Source organism: Molossus molossus, unplaced genomic scaffold, assembly GCF_014108415.1.
Source record: "Molossus molossus isolate mMolMol1 unplaced genomic scaffold, mMolMol1.p scaffold_m16_p_14, whole genome shotgun sequence".
Classification (NCBI taxonomy): domain Eukaryota; kingdom Metazoa; phylum Chordata; class Mammalia; order Chiroptera; family Molossidae; genus Molossus; species Molossus molossus.
In genome coordinates, this window is record NW_023425349.1 from 49,533,340 (window position 1) to 49,553,374 (window position 20,035).

At 40.1% G+C, this 20,035-nt stretch overlaps 1 pseudogene; it reads right to left on the reverse strand.

Moving 5' to 3' along the window:
- Positions 1–10,046: 10,046 nt before the first annotated feature.
- On the reverse strand, positions 10,047–10,594 carry LOC118630262 (annotated as a pseudogene).
- Positions 10,595–20,035: the final 9,441 nt, after the last annotated feature.

Genomic DNA, 20,035 nt, shown 5'->3' on the forward strand with positions numbered 1-20,035 from the left:
GATGCTTAACCACCTGAGCCACCTAGGCCAAGGCTACACTTTCTTTTCTAATATTGGATACAAAAATCTTTCAGTTTGGATTAAAAAATAAAATATATAACAGAGTAATCTTAAATGTTCTTGCAACCAGAAAAACATTTTTGTAACTATGTTTGGTCACAGATGTTAACTAGACATATTGTGCTCATTTTGCAGTGCATATATCAAGTCATTATGTTGTACACCTGAAACTAATATAATTTTATATGTCAATTATACCTCAATTTAAAAAACATAATTATAAGCTATTTATAGACATATCTTAAACAAAATTATATGGAACAATTTAACATGACATGAAAAGGAGAGAAAATTATATACTAACCCCCAAAGTTGAGAGAACAGTGTTAATATTGAATATTGACAGAATATTATCAATAGAATACTAATAGACTATTAAGCAAGAAAGTGCATTGGGAACAGAGACAACATGCAATGATAGGAAGGAGCGTTAGGGGAGCATTAGGAGACAGAGAGCAAGGTCCCTCTCAGAAACTGATAGATCAAAGAGGCCAAATTAAGGAACTAGCTGCCCTGATGAATTGTGAAAGGAACAAAGAGGCACCCTTGCTCTCCACATTCAAGATCTAGGTTCCAGTCCGCCATTGTTTTACGATGTATGACACATATTCCCCCTGTATTTCTTAAGGACTTATTTCTAGTTCTCCAAACTCACCATATGTTCTCTCACCTTTGGGCTTCACACATGCTTTTCTCTCTACCTAAGTATTTCTGCAGCATAACCCCATCCCTTTTCTTGGCTAATGCATGCCTTCCCCCCAGTCCCCTCAGTTAAACTGTCATATCCTCTGGAAAATTGTCACTGTGCAAGGGGCTCCCATCGCACCTCATACATCTCCCACGGTGGCATGTGTAATTCTGTATTGTAAATGGCCTGTTCATTCTCTCTCCCCCAGTGCACACAAGCACTTGAGGACTTGGGCTATGCTCTTCCCTCTACTACGGCATAGTGCCGGCACATGATTTGCTTCTTGAGTAAATAAATCAACGAAGGAAGAGATACATAAAAATAAAATAAGATCACAGATGGAGGGATTAATTTTACTTAAGGAGATGGCTTCAAAGAGGAGGCGAACTTTAAGAAAAAAACTTGGAGGATGAATAGGGCAAAGGTTGTTCCAGGTAAAGGGAACAGTGTGAACCAATGCCTGGAGGCTAGTGAGAGCATGGTAGGCAATTAGGAGTAGGCAAATTTAGTGTAGGCAAGATATATTCATTCTAGACATTTAAGCAGTAGAATGATTGTGGTAGTTATTAGAGCTATTCACTATTCCCAGTTCTTGCCACCTCTAAGCCTGTATTAAGATTGCACTACCCTGCATTTGAAATTAGACAGAACCACACAACTTAGTTTGACTACTGCTAATGAGTAAAAGTGACTGTGTGCTGATTCTGAGCAGAAACTTTAAGAGCTCTGACACCCTTTTCCTGCCGGAGACATTGTGGACGCACGAGCCTTGGTCCTTGAGTGAGAGTGACATAGAGGAGAACTTCAGTCATTTTGTTATGGATACAAAAAGACACAAACCTGTAAGTGTTCTTTAAGTGATACAGTGGTTATTTGTTATTGAAGCATAACCTTGCCTGTTTTGGTTATTATAGGTTTTTGTTTGTTTGTTTGTTTGTTTTTATTGTTATTTTCAGATCTGATACTAGTTAGACCTGTGGCTGGGAGAAAAATTAGGAGATCATTTCCAAAGGGCATTGGCAGTAGGGAAGGTGAAGAAAGGACTGTAAGCATGAAGACGGACTGCGTTGATTTTACTCATTTATGGATTTCTGGCGCCTGGCACAGTTCCTGGAACGAGAGAGGTAAGGGGAGAATCCTTATTCTCATGCTTTCGTAAGGATTGCCTATTCTCCCAAAAGATCTAAGTCTTAACCCTAAATACCTGTGAATGTGACCTTATATAGAAATAGGGTATTTGCAGATGTAATTAAGGATCTTGGGATGAGATTATCCTAGATTTAGGATGGGCCCTAAATCTGATAACATACTCTTCTAAGAAAAAGGAGACGGAGATTTGGCACAGAGATAGAAGTTCATGTGAAGATGGAGGGAGAGACGAACTATGCAATTACAAGCTAAGGATTGCCAGCAGCCATCAAAACATAGAGAAGAGGTGAGGAATGAATTCTGCCTCGGAGCCTCCAAAAGGTACTACTGCTCAGGCCTTGATTTGGACTTCTGGCCTCTGGAACTGTGAGAGAATATATTTCTAGGGTCATGTGTTTTTTTTTTTTTTTTTTTTGCTCTGTTGTTTTAAGCCACTAACTCAGTGGTGATTTTTTTATAGTACCCCTAGGAAATAATAGAAGACTTGAGATCCATTTCCCAAGAAGGAACAGCATTAGAGTAACATGTTCAGTTATATGGTCTTTCTCTATCCTATACTCCACCTTCTGCACAGGAATAAGACTGATTTATGTGAGTTGTGAGGTTGGGGAATTCACTCATAGCAGCTAATGCTCTTCTTGGCTAGTGTGTGGGGAGTGGATGTGTTCCTCCAGTCATCTCTTCTGTTCAGTAAGCAAACCCGATTAATGACCCTGGACCTGTTTTCTAGAAGCTCTCTAGGCCTGAGGGGTGTAAAGCAGCACACAATTCTCCATGTAGATGGCGGGACACATGTATGCCTTGCAGACTGTTCCTTTAAATAAAGTTCAATATTGAATACGTGTGTGTGTGTGTGTGTGTGTGTGTGTGTCACTCTGAAGGTCTGAGGGCCTGGAGGATAAAGAAGATGACTTTTTATGTGAGAGGCATAAGTTACTTCAAACTCTTATCAAGGTTTACTTGGTCCTCAGCCGTGATGAAGAAGAGATATTTCATCAACTCTAAGATTCCACTGATTGCAAGGCTCACCGTTATTTCATGTACTATTAGGTGTTTTATGGACTAAGAAAAAAAGGAAGAAACAACTCCAGCTTCTTCTAGCATTCCCAGGATCCTGTCTGCAGGCTCTGGAGCAAGTGGAGGCCCAAGAAGGTGCCATCCTCATAATCAGAAACTGTAGAGAAGAAAAAGTAATTTTCTCTCTCCCCTTGATGGTGAGGGCTTGGCCGAGACTCCTTTCTTTTTAAGACTATCTTGTAAATGGATAAGCTTGTCTAGGTTAAAAGTTCTTCACTGTGGCCACTGTAATGGAAGATTCTCTTTGGTAATGTTAACTTGCTTATTTAGTCTTAAAACAAACTTTTATCCACCTGGGGTCTCACAGGAGACCCAGTTTAGTTTAAGTCGGATCCAGTTCAGTTTTTCACTTGACTTGGTCCGACCCCAGACCCAGTACTATAGCCAGTTTGAGACCCAACCCGGAAAAAAAAATGCTCAAGTTAAGCCTGAAAGCTCATAGCACAGAAACTGTGGAGCTGGGATGGGAGAGGAACTTACTCACCAGCTCGTGAGACAGTGAGAAGCAGCGAGCTGAAGGGACTCAACAGGCGTGGTCATCGCCTCCTTGTTTGTTGCTCCTGGGCACCCTCAGGGGCGGGGGGAGGAGTCTCCGTGGGTTTCTTCTTATGCCATCAGAATTGTTAAAAGATAACTGAGGCATATTAAACATTTAAAGAGTTTATTTGAGCAAACATTGATTCCTATCAGGCAGCGCCAAACTGGGAGAAGTTAGGAGTGCTCCACCACCAGGTGCAGGGGACAGAGGAGGCAGAACCCAAATCAAGAAATGGTGGACTGGCTGTAGCTTCAAGCCTCGCTGGCTGTTTGTGAAGGGCGGTTCTTAGTGTTTTGGTTGTGTGACCTTGAGGCCTATGCCGTAGAAGCTGAGCTTTTGGTTTGCTCATGTAGAGCGCCACAGTGTGAGAGCTACATCCGTCGCACGGCCTCCTGGTTGAATTTAACACAAGGCCTGGTTCCGAATGCCGGTCAGGTGTTCTTCACTGTCTTTTACACATTCCGGAGAACAAACCCGGTCCCGTCTCCACGTCCTGCCTTCTTTCAGTCACACTACCTCTTGTCATTTCATGTTGCTTTGCTTTCTTTTTGTCCCTTGTTGGGCCAAGAGGTTTGCTTGTTCTGCAGAAATAACAAATGCCTGGTTTCCCACTCTTTAAAGCTCTGGGGTGAGTTCAGTCTGCAGATGTGTGTGCGTGGTGACAATCGCCGCTGGCAGAGGCAGTAGCAGGGCTTTTGTTCGGGGACTGGCTGCACTGCACGATGCCCGCCGAAGGGGAAGCCCAGGAATTTGCTTTCATGTAAATCAGACATTTGAACCCACTGAAGAATGGCCCCCGCTTTTGCATGCTCTTATAAACCCTCACGAGGCCCCGCATTTGCTCGTGCAATCTGAGAAGGCTGCTTTCATCTGGTGTGGCTGAGTGCAGGGGAGTGGAAGACAATTGTTCAAAAGGAAGCTTTGTTCATCTTGACTCCTGAATCTGTTTCATAGGAAAACTTCCATAAGAATTCTAGAAAGAGCAAAAAGGGGCACAGGCAGAGAGCAACATTTGCTCTGTTCCACATTCCAGTGGCTGGGTCTGCAGCCAGCAGGGTAGCCAAGCCTAAGAATTCCAAGGAACACAGCACTTTTTAAAATTGGAGCCCTATGTCTGGCCACGACGCTAATGGTTTCACATCAGCAACTTGGTCTATAGTGCTGTGGGGGTCCACTGGTTTCTTGGGTCAGAAACAGGCTCGCTCCCAGTGCTTATTCAGAAAGGTCACACTTGGAAAGGACAGGAGAACAGAGCTTGAGAAAGTAATCACGGGCATCAATCTCCCCTTTCATTGTGAATCGCTTCCTCTCCCCCGTCTGCGGTGGTCAGCTCCTAACGCTCTCCCCGTCTCGGGTTCTCTTTCCCTGGGGAAGGACGCGGTGTGACCCGGGGCAGCAGATATCTGAACCCTGTAGAACAAACAGCTGGCATGGGAAACGGGCGTGGAAGTGGAGGCTCTGGCGATACGAACAAAGCCCAAATGTGCCCGGGGTTAACTTGATTTACAGGAATCCACAGAACCTGGACAAAAACCAAGCTGTGAATCTTTTGTTTGGAAAGTTTCGCAGGCTAGCCAGAGATAAATAAAGCTTTTCTGTGGGGAATTTCAAAACAGAACACTGAACAAAACAGAGGATGCCTCTAACTTTCCTTGGTACCGGCCAGATTTTTTTTAAAAAAATTTATCTTTATTGTTGAAAGTGTTACAAATGTCCTCCCCTTTTCCCCCCCGTGACCCCTGAGAGTTCAGCGAGAGGACTAGTGAGTTGGATGTAGAAAAAGATGCAGTCAGCCTCTTTGAACAACTCAAGGGTCTATCCCATCCTGGAACGTGTAACCACTGCTCTTGGGAGCACCTGGGCACCTGCCTGGGCAGCTTTATCTGGGGGCTGGAAACGGGCTCCCATGAGGTTGCCATTTATGCACCCTGTGACATGGGTCACAGAGTGAGCTGGCGTTGCCTTTTGTTTTATTTCTACTTAGAGGAATGGTTATATAATAATCACTGCATGGTTGGATTTATTTTCATTGCCTAAGCAAAAGCTAATTAGTTAATTTTTTCGTTTTCTTTTTTTTAATTGTGGTGCAATATTTGTAGGACTCACTATAATTTAGGGATAACGTCAAGTTGACATAGGAAATATAAGTGGCTTCGGAATGCAGACCGAGAGTGGGCCCAGGCACCTTCCATTCTTAGCTGCCATCTCTGGCTTGGCCACCAAGCGAAGTTCTGCTCCATGACCTACTCCATGCAATGGCGATGTTAAAAATACTGACTTAAATAAATGTCAAGTGAAAAACCATGTACATATAAACTGTAATAATTACAGGACTTTGTACAGTGTCTATGCCCTAAACACCAGGCCTCCCCCGCAACACTGATGTATCTATTCGTGCATCCAACAGTATTTATGGAGTCAGAACACACGTAGTAAGCACCCAATTAGTATTTTTTGAATGAAAGAATGTTTTGTGGCAAAGCATACTCATTAGCCTCTACAGCAGGGATTGGCAGACTCTAGCCCTCAGGTGTCTTCTCCTAAATAAAGTTTTATCGGAACACAGCTACACGCAGTGTTGACTATGGTTTTCTTTTCCTCTACCACAGCAAAGGCGAGTAGTTGTGACAGAGATCGTCTGAACTGCAAAGCCCCAAATATTTACGATCAGTCCTTTCACAGAGAAATTTCGCCAACCCCTGCTCTGCCTCCAATCCTCTGCCTTCTGAACAGCGCACCCGTGAATGCTTCTAGAGTCATATTTTGCAAAGTATACTTCAAGGAATACTGATTCTATGAGCTGTTTCTTCCTGGTTTAGAAAGTTCAGAAAATAGAAATTTAGAATGTATATTGTTAAGTTGGACAGAAGGGGACATTCTCTGGAGTCTTATGATCAAGTCTCAGTCTTTTAGTGAGCCTGTGCCTCTGGACTGTGAACTTCCCAAGAAATTCTCACCTCCTAAGCCCTTCCTCTACAGGTGGGTCCAAGGCTAAAAGAGCTGAAGTTGGATATTTTCCTTCCCCCAAATTGGTTAGGCTCAATTTGCAGTTTGTTCAGTTTTTAACTTGTTTGGATGGAATGACAGCTTCCAAACTCTTTACAGGCCCTACTGGAAACTGGGGGTTCCCTTCACCTGTGTACCTCCTGGGTCCTAAAAATATAACAAAGCAGATTCCGTGTCAGATCTGTGTGTCACAAAGGCAGCATATATTTCTTTTTTGAAGCTCCATTTTTGCTCCAAATATATAGCAGTATAAAAAGAGGAAATGAATATTCAAAGAGAGAATGACTGAGGACTGTTCAGAGTTAAAGAAATTCATAAGTCCTCACATTTTATAGAGTACAAGGAATAATGAAAAGGATCAATAGAAACCTATGCACATGTAGAGACAAGGTAGTTATACAGTTGACCCTTGACCCATGTGGGGTTAGGGGTGCTGACCCCTGTGCAGTGAAAAATCCATCTATAACTTTTGACTTCTCAGGGTCACTTGGAACACACAGGTTGTGGGCCCCACCTCAAGAGTTTCTGATCAGTAGGTTTGTGGTGGGACCTGAACATTTGCATTTTTAATAATTGCTAAGTGCTGCTGCTGCCGGTGCAGGTCCACACTTTGAGAATCACTCATCCTGACTTTATTAGAAAAATGTAGCTAACTCTCTAGGTCCAAAATTAAAGGTGGCCATCAAAAGAATAGATGCTAGCCCTAGCTGGTGTGGCTCAGTTGGTTGAGTGTTGTCACATGCACCACTGGTTGCTGGTTTGATTCCCGGTCAGGGCACATGCCTGGTTTGTGGGCTCTGCCCCCGGTAGGGGGTGTGTAAGAGGCAGTCGATCGATGTTTTGCTCTCGCACCAATGTTTTTTCTCTCTCTCCCTCTTGCTTCTTTTCTATCTAAAAATCAATAAAAAACAAAAAAGCTATTTTAAAAGAATAGAAACTACGTGTAGCTTTAAAACCACAGATGATGCCCTGGCCAGTTTGGCTCAGTGGTTGAGCGTTGGCCTGAGGACCAGAGAGTCCTGGGTTCGGTTCCCGCTAGGGGCACATATCACAAAAACAAACAAACAAACAAAAATTAAATTAAACAACAACAACAACAAAAAAACACCACATATGAGGAAAAAGGATGTATATGACAATACGTACCCCAGAAGACAAGAAAGAAGAAAACATAAGAGAATGAGGAAGAAAAGGAGAACGGTAAACACAAATGAAGATAGTGGAACTAAGTCCACAGACTTGAAGACAGTTTTTGAATGCATAAAACTAAAAGAAAAATTTGTAATGAGAATATATTAAAAATCTTATAAACCTTTAAAGAAAAGATAAAACCTTGAAAAAAATTCACAAAGAATACAATCAGGCAATTCACTAAAAAAGAAACAAGTATGGCCACTGAGAATATGGAAAATGTTTAGTCTCTCCAGTAAACAAGGACATGCAAATGGAGACATGGATTCATACCCAACAGATTAGTGAAAACTTAAAAGTCTGACAATTCTAACTGTGAGTGGGAATGTGGAGAAACAAGACAGATGTCTCACACACAGATGGTGAGAGGATGTGATGATATAACTCCTTCGGGAACAATTTGACAATATCTAGTAAGGATATGAACTTTATTTTATGTAAAAATAAAGATGCCCATTCTCTGTGACCCAACAGTTCTGCTCATGAGGAACCTAGAGAAACGCTTGCATGTGTCCATAGAGGTGTGTACATGCATGTTCTTGAAGCATTGCTTGTGATAATGAAAACCTGGAAGTAACTGAATTCTTTCACTAAAGAGTGAATAGAAATGTAGGATCTTCATAAAATAGAATATTACAAAGAATAAAAATAAATTGGTGTTATGTAGATTTAGAGTCTACCTATAGATTCTTTGATGTTCTATATTGTGCAACATTATGAACACCAAATACTTTGAATCAAACTGAAAGAAAATTATAGTTGAAACTGTGAACGACATGTTTCAGTGGTAAATAAGACACTTCAATGAAATTATTGGCATAAGTGCTTTTGAGAATCCAAAATACTGGGCTAGTCATTTCTCTTTGTTTAGATTAGAAAGATAACAGAAGGTTGAAGAATATTTACATTCCAGTAACCATGATTTTTAAATTAAACTATGCTTCGTTTGTATTTTGTTATAAAATTGTCTCTGGGTAAGTCTGTTTACTTAAAAGAACAAAGAGCTTTCCTATCATATGCAGAAGTTTGTTTAATAGTTAGTGTCCAAAGACTGTTGACTTGTAAACCTGAAATAATGTCTATTTGTTTTAAAAAACTACATTTATTAAAATATTTGTAATAGAGAATTATTTTTTAACTTAAAAATAAACTTAGTCATTCTGTTTTTTGTAATTAATACAAAGAATATATAAATACTGCTCATTTAAATTAGCAGTGGAATTAAAACATTCCTCCCTGCAGAAAGATGTAAATTAATGCTTCTCACATTAACTTAAAAACTATAAAACTAAATCTAATTTTCAAGTTACATATATTGACATGAGAAATCTCAAAAACAAAAAGTAGAGTGGAAAAAGCAGCATGTGGAATATGTATAGTAGGATGATATTTATTGACAGATATTGTAGTATCAATATTCTTTACAGATAATATATTTTGGTGGTAAATTATGAAAAATGGAGGGTAGACAAAGAACCTGGTAATGTCTGGGGAGAAAGGAAAGAGGAGGTACAAAGAAGCTTCAAAGATATCTGTCGTGTTTATTTTTTTCTAGCTTTGTTGAGATAAAATTGACATATAACATTGTGTAACTTTAAGGTGTACCTGTTTTAATTTGATACACTTTACATATTGCAAAGTGATGACTACCATAACTTGAGCTAAGACCTCCAAAGCGTCACATAATTACCTTTTAAAAATCTTTTTGGTGTAGTGAGAACAATAAAAATCTACTCTCCTAGCAATTTTCAAGTACACAACACAGAATTATTAGCTATAGTCACCATTAAATCCACAGAACATGTTAACCTTTGAAAGTTTTTACCCTTTGACCAACATCTCCCCATTTCCCCCACCCTAGCCCTTGGTAATCACCACTGTCATGTTTATTTCTTAAAACAAATGATGACGGTTGCAGTTTGTCCCGGGCCCTGGTTGGTTGTGCGGGTGGCAGCCACTTGATGTGTTCCTTTCACATCAATGTTTCTCTCTCTCTCTCTGTTCCTCTCTCTCCCTCCCACTCTACCTGAACAAAAAATGGAAAAATGTCCTTGGGTGAGAATAAAAAAAAACCAAAAAAAAACAAATGATGAAAATATGGCAAACATACCTTACATTGAATATAGGTGATGAGTACTTGGATACTTGGATTCTTGGGTTTTTAAAAGATAAGCCATCCTATATTTTTATTTAGATTATGGAACATATATTAAAAATATGTAAAAAATGTATTCTTTCCCATATACATATATATATACATGTATATAAATATATATATTAACTATATATAAAAATTATTAACTAATAACTTTTATTAGTATTTATTTTATGTTAAGTTTACTCCTGGGCCGTACGTTTGCGTTTCTTCAGTTTCTTCTGTGTTATCTTTCCCTTCTGTGCAACCTCCTCTGCTGGTTTGGACACAATCTGCTCTTTTTCAGTGAAGATCATCTCAGCGTGGCAGGGAGGACTCATGAGTGGGTTAATCAGCCCACAAGCTCTGTGCCGCTGCATCTTGGGGGCTTCGTTCACTTGGCTGTGCTCAATGACCAGAGAATCTACGTCTATACCCTGAAGCTCAGCATTGCTCTTTGCATTTTTAAGCAGGTGCAGCAAAAACTCAGCACTCTTTTTGGGCCACTGACCCTGTGCCAGCCCCACTGTTTGGCCTGGGCACACCTACCACTTCCACCATTGTGATGGCAGAATGGCGCACGTTGCTTCTGTAAAGTGACAGCCTTCAGATACTTGGTGGCTTTTCCAATATACATATCCCTGACGGCCTGGGCAGTTTCACACGTGTTCTTAAAGTGAACATGAAGATTGAAACCTCTTGATTTCCATGATTTTGTGGAGTTTCCTGTGTTAAGTGAATAGTGAAGCATTTTTTGAGGTTGCCTTGGGCCACTTTCAAGAAGAGCAAATATATAATTCTTACAAACAGTGATATACAGAACGTCCTTCCCCATCCCCAACTCCCCCAAATCAAGTCTTTCTCCATCTTCCTCAGGTTTTGTGAGAACAGTGGCCTTCATTTTACATGAATTCATCCATTGTGTTCTGGATCACCTTTTATTTTACTTTCTCAGAATACCACCTTATCAATGATGCCTTGGACTCCTCTGCTTTACTATCTTCTATGTGTTTTTATTTCCTTTTGGTACCTAATTATGCTTAAATTAATTAAATTTTTTCCAACTTAAAAAAAATCTCCCTTGATTTTCTATCATCCTCCCATTTCCTCCTACTCTTATTTATTCCTCCTGTAACAACATTAATTTATTTCTAAAACATTTATTGCTAAATGAAGAGCCATTATGGTGAAAACCCTTCCCTGACCAGCTACTGCATGAGGTAACATAACTCTTTGCTGCCAAACTTCTTGAGAGAGAAATCTCCTTTTACTTTCTCTACTGTCTCAATCCACTTGCATGGTTGTTTGATTTCTGCCTCTCTTAGTCCCCTAAGTTCTCTTGCCAAAAACGTTCCCAACGCACCATTTTGTTTGTAAGTTCAATATTTTGACTTGGCTTCTTGGAAGTAGTTCATAGAGTGAATTATTTTCTCTTATTTGAATGTCTTTTCTTCCTTGATTTAAATTTTGTTGAGCAAGCAATTAATGTGTCAGACACCACCCTTGGTGCTAGAGATGGAGAGGTGAGTAAGATGTGGACCTTGCCTTCGGGAGGGGAGAAGACAGCTAAGTGACGTTCTGACATCATGGGCGCTGGGCTATAACAGCGTCAGAGCAAAAAGGAAAAACACTTGATGCGGTAAGGGAGGAAAAACAGGCTCTTATTGTAGAAGGTGGTCCCAGAACTGAGTCTTAAAAGTCAAATATTAATATGGTTTCAAACTTTTCTCATTTTCATTCTATCTCTTTAGCTTTTTTTTCCACCTGTCTTTTTTTTTTTTCACTCTGTATGCTCCCCAGTCTTCTCTCCTTGACCCTTTACTCTCTTCTGTTTTTACTCACTCTTTATATATGCTGTGGCTTTGACTATCATTGTCATCCTGCCTAGATTTGTCTTAAACTCCAAACTAGATCAATGGCACCATTCTTTCCCCTCAGCTTTATTGAGCTACCATTGACTATACATAATATAGTTTAATGTGTACAGTGTGATGATCTGATATAGGTACATACTGCAACATGTTTACTGTACCCTTCTAAAACATTTCCTTCTTTCTGATCTGGGCATTTTGTAGGCAATCAACCTAATACACCTAAAATGGATAATAATTTAACTCATTATATCTATATTTTCTCCTGGGCTTTCTAGATGCCTAGGTAAAGATTTAAGAGTCATCCTGCCCCTTCTTTTCTCCTTGTCTACCACGTCTGTTTGGTCACCAAAAGTTATTGATTTTGCTACTTCACATCTCTTATAGCCATCTACTTCTCTGAATTCCACTGCCACTGCCTTAGCTTAGACTCCTCTGCTTGTGACACTGACCTACCAAGTGGTCTCTCCACCTTCAGGCTTTCTCCCCTTTAAGTCTTTTCTATGTCATTGCCACAGTGACCTCTCAAAGCACCGATCTGGTCTCTTCACTCCCTTGATAAAGGCCTTTTGATCACTCCCCAGTGACATCAGGAGGTAATATAAACTGGTTAACATTGCTCGTGAGACCTCACCTCTGGAAACTCCCCACTTCATTTCCAATTTACAAGTCAAACTACACGTGGTTCCCTGAGTGGACCAGTCTATCTCATGGTTTGTTTTCTGTGCCTGCCACATGGGCATAAGACATGCATTTAACAGACACAGGTGGTGTGAATAAATGGTTCCAGCCTGCCTCAGAACTCCCCATGGCCACCGCACTGGCATTGGTTTCTTCTCAGTCCACATTATAAAAATAAAGGAAAAAAGGGACGTAATAGAAATAAAATAATCAATGTCTCAAAAAAGACAGAAATGTTGAACAAATGAATCTTTTTATTGAACCTACTTATTTATTTATGTTTAGAAGAAGGTTTGAGGATAAAGTAACTTCACAACAGAATCATTGGGGAAAACACATGGAAACTGTACATTGGAATACATGAAGACTAAGCACACAATTGTAACAAAGACATTTTTTTCCTTGTTGAAACACTTGATATGGTCTAATAAAAATCTAGTTACCTTTACATTTCTTTTCTTCCATTTGGAAGGTCTGGGCGCTTGGAACACTATAATCATTCGCATTGTCATGGTCCAGATGGACTATCCAGCTAGTCCACATGGCCTGGATGAGATGTGGCGATGACTATTTAGTTTTCAATGTGCTGTGCCCCTCCGAATGGCTCTTCTTATGTAGGCAGGCTTCAGACATTCCTACTGGCTTCTAGTTGTTTTCTTGGTCTGGACAGTGCTTTGGTTTGTCCCAGGCTGGAAGGTCATTTTCTGGAGGGTTGAAAAATAGGAGATGATGAACTGTTGGCATTGTCAAGATTTCGCTGGGATGCAGTTCTGGAAGGCAAGTTGTTTCTCAATTCTTTTGGGCTGACAGTATTCACAGGCATCTCCACTTGACGGCAGTGATGAGATGCAGAATTTGTCAGCCTTGGGCATACAGCCACCACAGTTGGATTGCCTGTCAAAGTAATCAACACATTCCTCCTTATAGTTAGTGTCTACAAACACATTCGTTCCTCCCTGGGAAGGCTGTACTTTCGCCAGTCTTGCTTTCACAGCTATGTCACAAGAGCAAGTTTATACCAATTCATGTCACTGCTTGGGTGACCATTTGAGGTCTGGAGGGTTAGGGCTGGTCGGGAACACTTTTCAGATCCTTAGGCCATACAACACCCAGAATTCAGCCTTGTTTGGCTTGGGTGATCCGAGGGGCACCCTGTTACTTAAGTGGAACATATTCACGTGGCTACACTGTGGAAACGCTGTTCTCCTTCTACCTCTGATGGTCTAAAGAAGAAAGCTAGAGCCCTGGCTGGTTTGGCTCAGCAGTTAGAGCGTCGGCCTGCGGTCCGGAGAGACCCGGGTTCGGTTCCCGCTAAGGGCGGTACCTCGGTTGCAGTTTGTCCCCGGCCCTGGTCGGTTGTGCGGGTGGCAGCCACTCGATGTGTCCCTTTCACATCGATGTTTCTCTCTCTCTCTCTGTTCCTCTCTCTCCTTCCCACTCTACCTGAACAAAAAATGGAAAAATGTCCTCGGGTGAGGATAAAAAAAAAAATAAATAAATAAATAAAAATAAAGAAGAAGGCTCGATCTTGTGAATGGTTTCAGCGTAGTCTCAAATTGGCAGTGAGATCTGATGAAGGACAGCAGGCGATACTTTAGCCGTGGGGTGAATTAAGAGCCCCAATAATAGACTGATAAACCCCAAATCTCTTTGGTTGAGGTTTAGGCAGTCAATTATTGATATATATTATGTTGTTTTTCTATTCAATTAATCAGGACCTGAAGGTCAGCCCTCTAGAAAAATGGGAAAAAAATGAAAACATATGATGAAAATTTTCTCACACTAGTGGCAAAGTTTACCCCCTTAACATCTTTACTGTACATGAACGTAAAGTAGAAAGTAAAAATGAGCAAGCTAATTAATACACATATGTGTATATGCAAACACAGTAAAAAAACATACTCCATCTGGTTATCTATATTTCCAAAAATTCTTAGGTTACTCTGTCAAAATGAGAAAAATATAATATAAACACAGTTGTGCTTTTAAAGTGATCACTTAGATCACTTAGATTGAAAGACTATAATTTATAAGTGAATTGAAAAAAAATTATCTTTATTGTTGAAAGTATTATAGATGTCCATTTTTTTCTCCCCACTGATGCCTTCCTTTTGCCCCCCCCACCATATTATTGTTTGTGTCCACTGGTTATGCATATATGCATGTAAGTATCTCGTCCTGTTCTCCCTTTCCCTTGAGGTTTGTCAGTCTGTCCCCTACTCCCATGTCTCTGTATCTATTTTGTGAATAAATGAATTTTGAATAAGGTTTTAAAACCGTCAAAACCAACATGTAAAGAAAGGTCAACCCTAAAAATTCTTATCAGGCAAAATGGCATAAAGAATCACAAAAGATCTTTTGGATAAATTAAAAAGTAGCAACACAGTGAAACAAGTTCTGACATGTGAGTTTGAGATCGACTTGAGGACACCTGTTTCAAGAAAGTCTTAGGTGAAAATTCTTTTTTTATTTTTACATTTTTTTTCTTTATCGATTTTAGAGAGAAAGGAAAGGAGAAGAAGAGAGAGACAGAAACATCGGTGAGAGACAACATCGATTGGCTGCCTCCTGCATGCCCCACACTGGGGATCTGGCCCACAACCTCGGCATGTGCCCTAACCTGGAATTGAACCAGCGACCTCTTGGTACATGGGTTGACTCCCAACCACTGAGCCACATCGACTGGGCTTAGGTGAAAATTCTTAAAGACCAAAAGATGTTCTTAATAATAAGCAGATATACTGAATAATAATTTTAGCTAACATTTATGGTATATTCTATGTATCAGGTACTATACTCAGTATTTTACACACAAGATCTCAATGAAGAAGTATGTATAATTGAGAAGCATCTATGTATACTCACTGTGAAGTATGCATAATTACTACGCACAGGTTACTGATGAGAAAATTGAGTCAGCTAGATCCAAACCTAGTACTTTCTGCCTTCTGATAAGAGGGGATCTTCCTCGGGAGATGAACTTGGCTCTCCAGGTAACACACAGGCAGGGGCCACACCAGCCAAGGCACATTTCTCTTGTATTCTCATGATTGCCTTTTGCATTTGTCTCTATTTGGGAGTCTTTGAGGAGAGAGCTTCACAAAGTCACATATCATAATGGACTAGAGGCTACGGAGGAAAGTAAACATTTTTACTTAATCTCACCTACCTCACAGTTTCCCTGTGAGGTCTGTGGGTTTGAGTGCTGATTATAAGCTTCCTCTTCCACATGAGGAAGTGGTAGGGCCAAGAGCCAGAATAACTTGTCAGAAGTCCCCAAGGAAGTTGGAACTAAAGCAGGAGGCCGAGTTGTCACCATGGGACGTTCTAACAACTTAAACTGAACTTGCATAGGTCTGAGAAAGAGGCCCCAAGAGAAGGAAATGCAACCTCACAACTGAGTTCTACAGAGACTGAGTGCAGAAACTTCTCTTTAGTTTTTTTGAGGCCCCTGAAAATCTCTGGTTCAGAGCTCAGTTTACAATAGATACCTCATGTGTGTTTTTGATGAATTAGGAAGGTTTCATGGATTAATCATTATCTGATTTAACCTTCACAAATTTTCATTGGTTAGATATCATCAATTGTCTTATAAAGATGAAACCATGGAGAATATGAGAGGTTAAATAACTTGTTCAAGGCCGCTCTATAAATCAGGACTGGCTTGGGTTCCAGAGCAGCAGCCTGCATGGTCGTAGGTCGAAAGGCTTGCCGTTTGCTATCTCGTATTGGCTCACAAGAGCCCATTATTAAACAAGCAGAACTTTTCAAGCTGGTTCTTAAGTTATCAGTAGTTTGAAATGGTATGGTGTAAGTATGTGTACCACAGAAATTTGGAAACCCTGCAAATCAGGGCTCCCCTCCCTCCACCTGCTGAGAGCCGGTTTACAGAACTGCAGTTTCAGATGAGCTGCAAAGGGTGTTAATGAAAACTGGTTTGTATTTTATTAGAGCAAAAGGAAGTTTTGTTAGAGCTGTCCACCTTAAGCTGTGTAAGGAAAAAAAGAGGCATGTGCCAGATAGATTAAGACTAAGGAAAGAAGGAAGGAAAGAAGGAAGGAAAGAATGAAGGAAGGAAGGAAGGAAGGGAGGGAGGGAGGGAGGGAGGGAGGGAGGGAGGGAGGGGAGGGAGGGAGGGAGGGGAGGGAGGGAGGGAGAGAGGAAAGAAAATTGAGAATGAAGGAGGGAAGAAAGAGAAACATACTGGGGAAAACACAGGTGAGTAGTTCTGTCCACATTTCCTTGGGTGTTTCCAGTCATAAAATAATTAAGAGAAGGAATCCTTTATTAAGAACAGGAATATACAAAATAAGAATTCAAAGATAGAATGGTAAACAACAGCATGAAATGCATAAGATGATTTTAGAGCTAAGGGAACAAATTAAGAGCCAAAACAACATCATTACAAGATTTATACATAAACTAGAGACCACAAAGAAAAGAATACACACAGCTGAACACCAAATTATTTACATAGAAAAAAAGCTGAAGATAATCATAGTGAACAAAGAGGAGAAATGCAGAGTTGAAAGCAATGGGACAGAGTGTCACCACGCCTGGTGCTCTGGCTCACTCTCATGTTTATACCCTACCGATTCTCCTGCTTTACTGGGATCCTAGTCCATTGATTTGACCACTTTTTATTATTCATCAAGCTTTCTATTCTCACTCCTTCTTATTCAGCTTAGATTTACTTAAAAACACGCTGGGCTTCCGGTCAAGATGGCAGTGTAGATAAATGTGGTATTCACATCCTCCCACAACCACATCAAAATTACAACTGAACTACAGAACAACCATCATCAGAACTGCCTGAAATCTAGTGGAACAGAAGTTTTACAATTAAGGATATAAAGAAGAAGCCACACTAAGACTGGTAGGAGAGGTGGAGACATGCACCAGTTGATCCCACACCCACCCGTGGCAGAGAGATCTAATCACTTGACTTCCAGGACAGCATACTTTTCTACTTCTCCTCCCTCCCTGGTTACTCCTTCTTAGTCTACTTTACTGGATTCTCCTCCTTTCAACCTCCAGATGTGAGTGTATCCAAAGGCTTACTCCTGGGTCCTCTTCTCCATCTACATTTATGCCACATCCCATCCTCATAGATGCTGTTTTATTTTGGGATGGAGATCAGAGCATAAGTAGTTCTTAAAGCTTCTCAGGTGATTTTGTTGCACAGTGAGGACTAATGACCACTGTCTACTCAAAGTGATTTTCCCCATGGCTTCATGTTGAACAGTTCTAAATTTCTCTCTCAATTAAACCTCTGACTCCTGGATTTCTAGTAGATATCTAAAATGTAACTAATATTCTTGGACCCCTTCTCCTAATCTGACCTATTACCGCTCCAGCCTTTTCTCCAGCTCTTTTTCTTCTTAATAAATGACACAAATTTTAACTCAGTTGCTCAAGTAAAACAAAACAAAACCAACTAGCCAACCAACCAAACATTATAACGTGTCCTTGGTTTCATTCTTCTCATTCCTCTACTTCTAATCCTATCCACTCTAGGAAGTAACATCCACTCTACTTGTAATGTATATTTCAAACATGCCAACCTCGTATCTTCACTGGTATCACTCCAGTTCAAGCCATCATCATCTCTTGCTTGGATTACTATAATAACTTCCTAACTACTTCTACTTTTTCAACCTACCTTTTCTAATTAATTCTCTACACAGGAGTCAAATCGGTCTTCTAACAATGCAAATCAGTTCATATCCATCTCTCTCTCTTGCTTATACCTTCTAATGGCTTTGCATTGTATTTTGAATAAAGTCCTAGGTTTGTATATTGGCCTGAAACTCCCTGTGTGAAATGACTCCTGACTACCTTTTCAATCGTGTATTCTCCTCTCCTACTCTTCTGCTAAGCTCTGACTACATTCGCCTTCATTTTGGTACTCAAACAAGTCACACTTATTTTTGTTTTAGGCATTTTTTGTTCCTTACATGTAGAATGTTCTCTCTTTAAGACCTTTTCTTCATTGATTCTTTTGAATCATTCAGGACTCAATGTACATTTCGCATCTAAAGAGAGGCCTTTCTTGGCTACAATGGCCTTTTCTCCACTTATTCACGATGTATCCTGATGTACATAGCACTTATGCACAATCTGAAAAGTATCTTGTTTTGTATATTTTCTCTCTCCTGCTTTAGAATGTAAGTTCCATAAGTGCAAAGATCTTACCTATTTTTCACTCTCATCTCCCCAAATATATTCATTGAGTATACCCAGGAATAAAAAACCTACAGTAAAAAGTATTAGTGTTCAGAATTAGATGCATTTAAATAAAGAACTAGGACTCAATACTTGGAGGATTATTATTATAAAATGTATTTTAAGTATTAAATATCTTGACAAAGTTAAAATAATATAACTTATAAAACTAAGAAGGGGAAGAAAATTGTTCAAAGTAAAGATTCAGTTTTTTAACTTTGTTTTTAAAATATTTCTTCTGTTAAATTCAGGAACAATTAAATCTTACTTTAAAAATATAGTGAATCCATAAAAATCCTAGAAAAAAATGTAGACAACAAAATTTCAGACATTATACTCACCAGAATTCTCACTGATACATCCCCTAAGGCAACAGAAACAAAGGAGAAAATGAACACATGGGACTACATCAAACTCAAAAGTTTCTGCATGGCAAAAGATACAATCATCAAATGGAAAGGCAACCCACTGTATGGAAGAGCATAATTGCCAATGATATATCAGATAAGGGGTTAATTTCCAATATATATATAGAGTGCTCATACAACTCAACAAAAGGAAGACAAAGAACCCAATTAAAAAATGGTCAGAGGAACTAAATAGACACCTCTCCAAACAGGACATACAAATGGCTAAGAGACATATGAAGAAATGCTCAACATCACTAATCATCAGAGAGATGGAAGTTAAAAACAACAATGAGGTATCACCTCACACCTGCCAGAATGGCTGCCATCAACAAATCATCAAACAACAAGTGTTGACAAGGGTGTGGAGAAAAGGGGACTCTAGTACACTGCTGGTGGGAATGCAGACTGGTGCAGCCACTGTGGAAAACAATATGGTGTTACCTCAAAAAACTAAAAATTGAACTTCCATTTGATCCAGTGATTCCACTTCTAGGAATATACCCTAAGAAGCCTGAAACACCAAATCAGAAAGAATATATGTACCCCTATGTTCATAGCAGCACTATTTATAATAGCTAAGATCTGGAAACAGCCCAAATGTCCATCAGGAGATGAATGGATCAAGAAGCTGTGGTACATATACACAATGGAGTACTATGCAGCTATAAGAAAGAAAGATCTCTTATCCTTTGAGATGACATGGAGGGACCTGGAAAGTATTATCCTAAGTGAAACAAGCCAAACAGAGAAAAACAAGGATAATATGATCTCACTTATTTGTGGAATATAATGAACATAACAGTCTGAGGAATGGGGTAGTCCCAGAGACATAGAAATGGGGTACAGACTGACAATCCCCAGAAGAGGGGGTGGTGGAGGAGAGATAAATCACAGAACTTATATGCATGTATGCATGGACAATGGACATGGACAACAAAGCTGGGGACAGGGCAGGGAGGGAGAGGGAGGGGGGGAATCAGTGGGGGAAAAAGGAGAAACATCTGT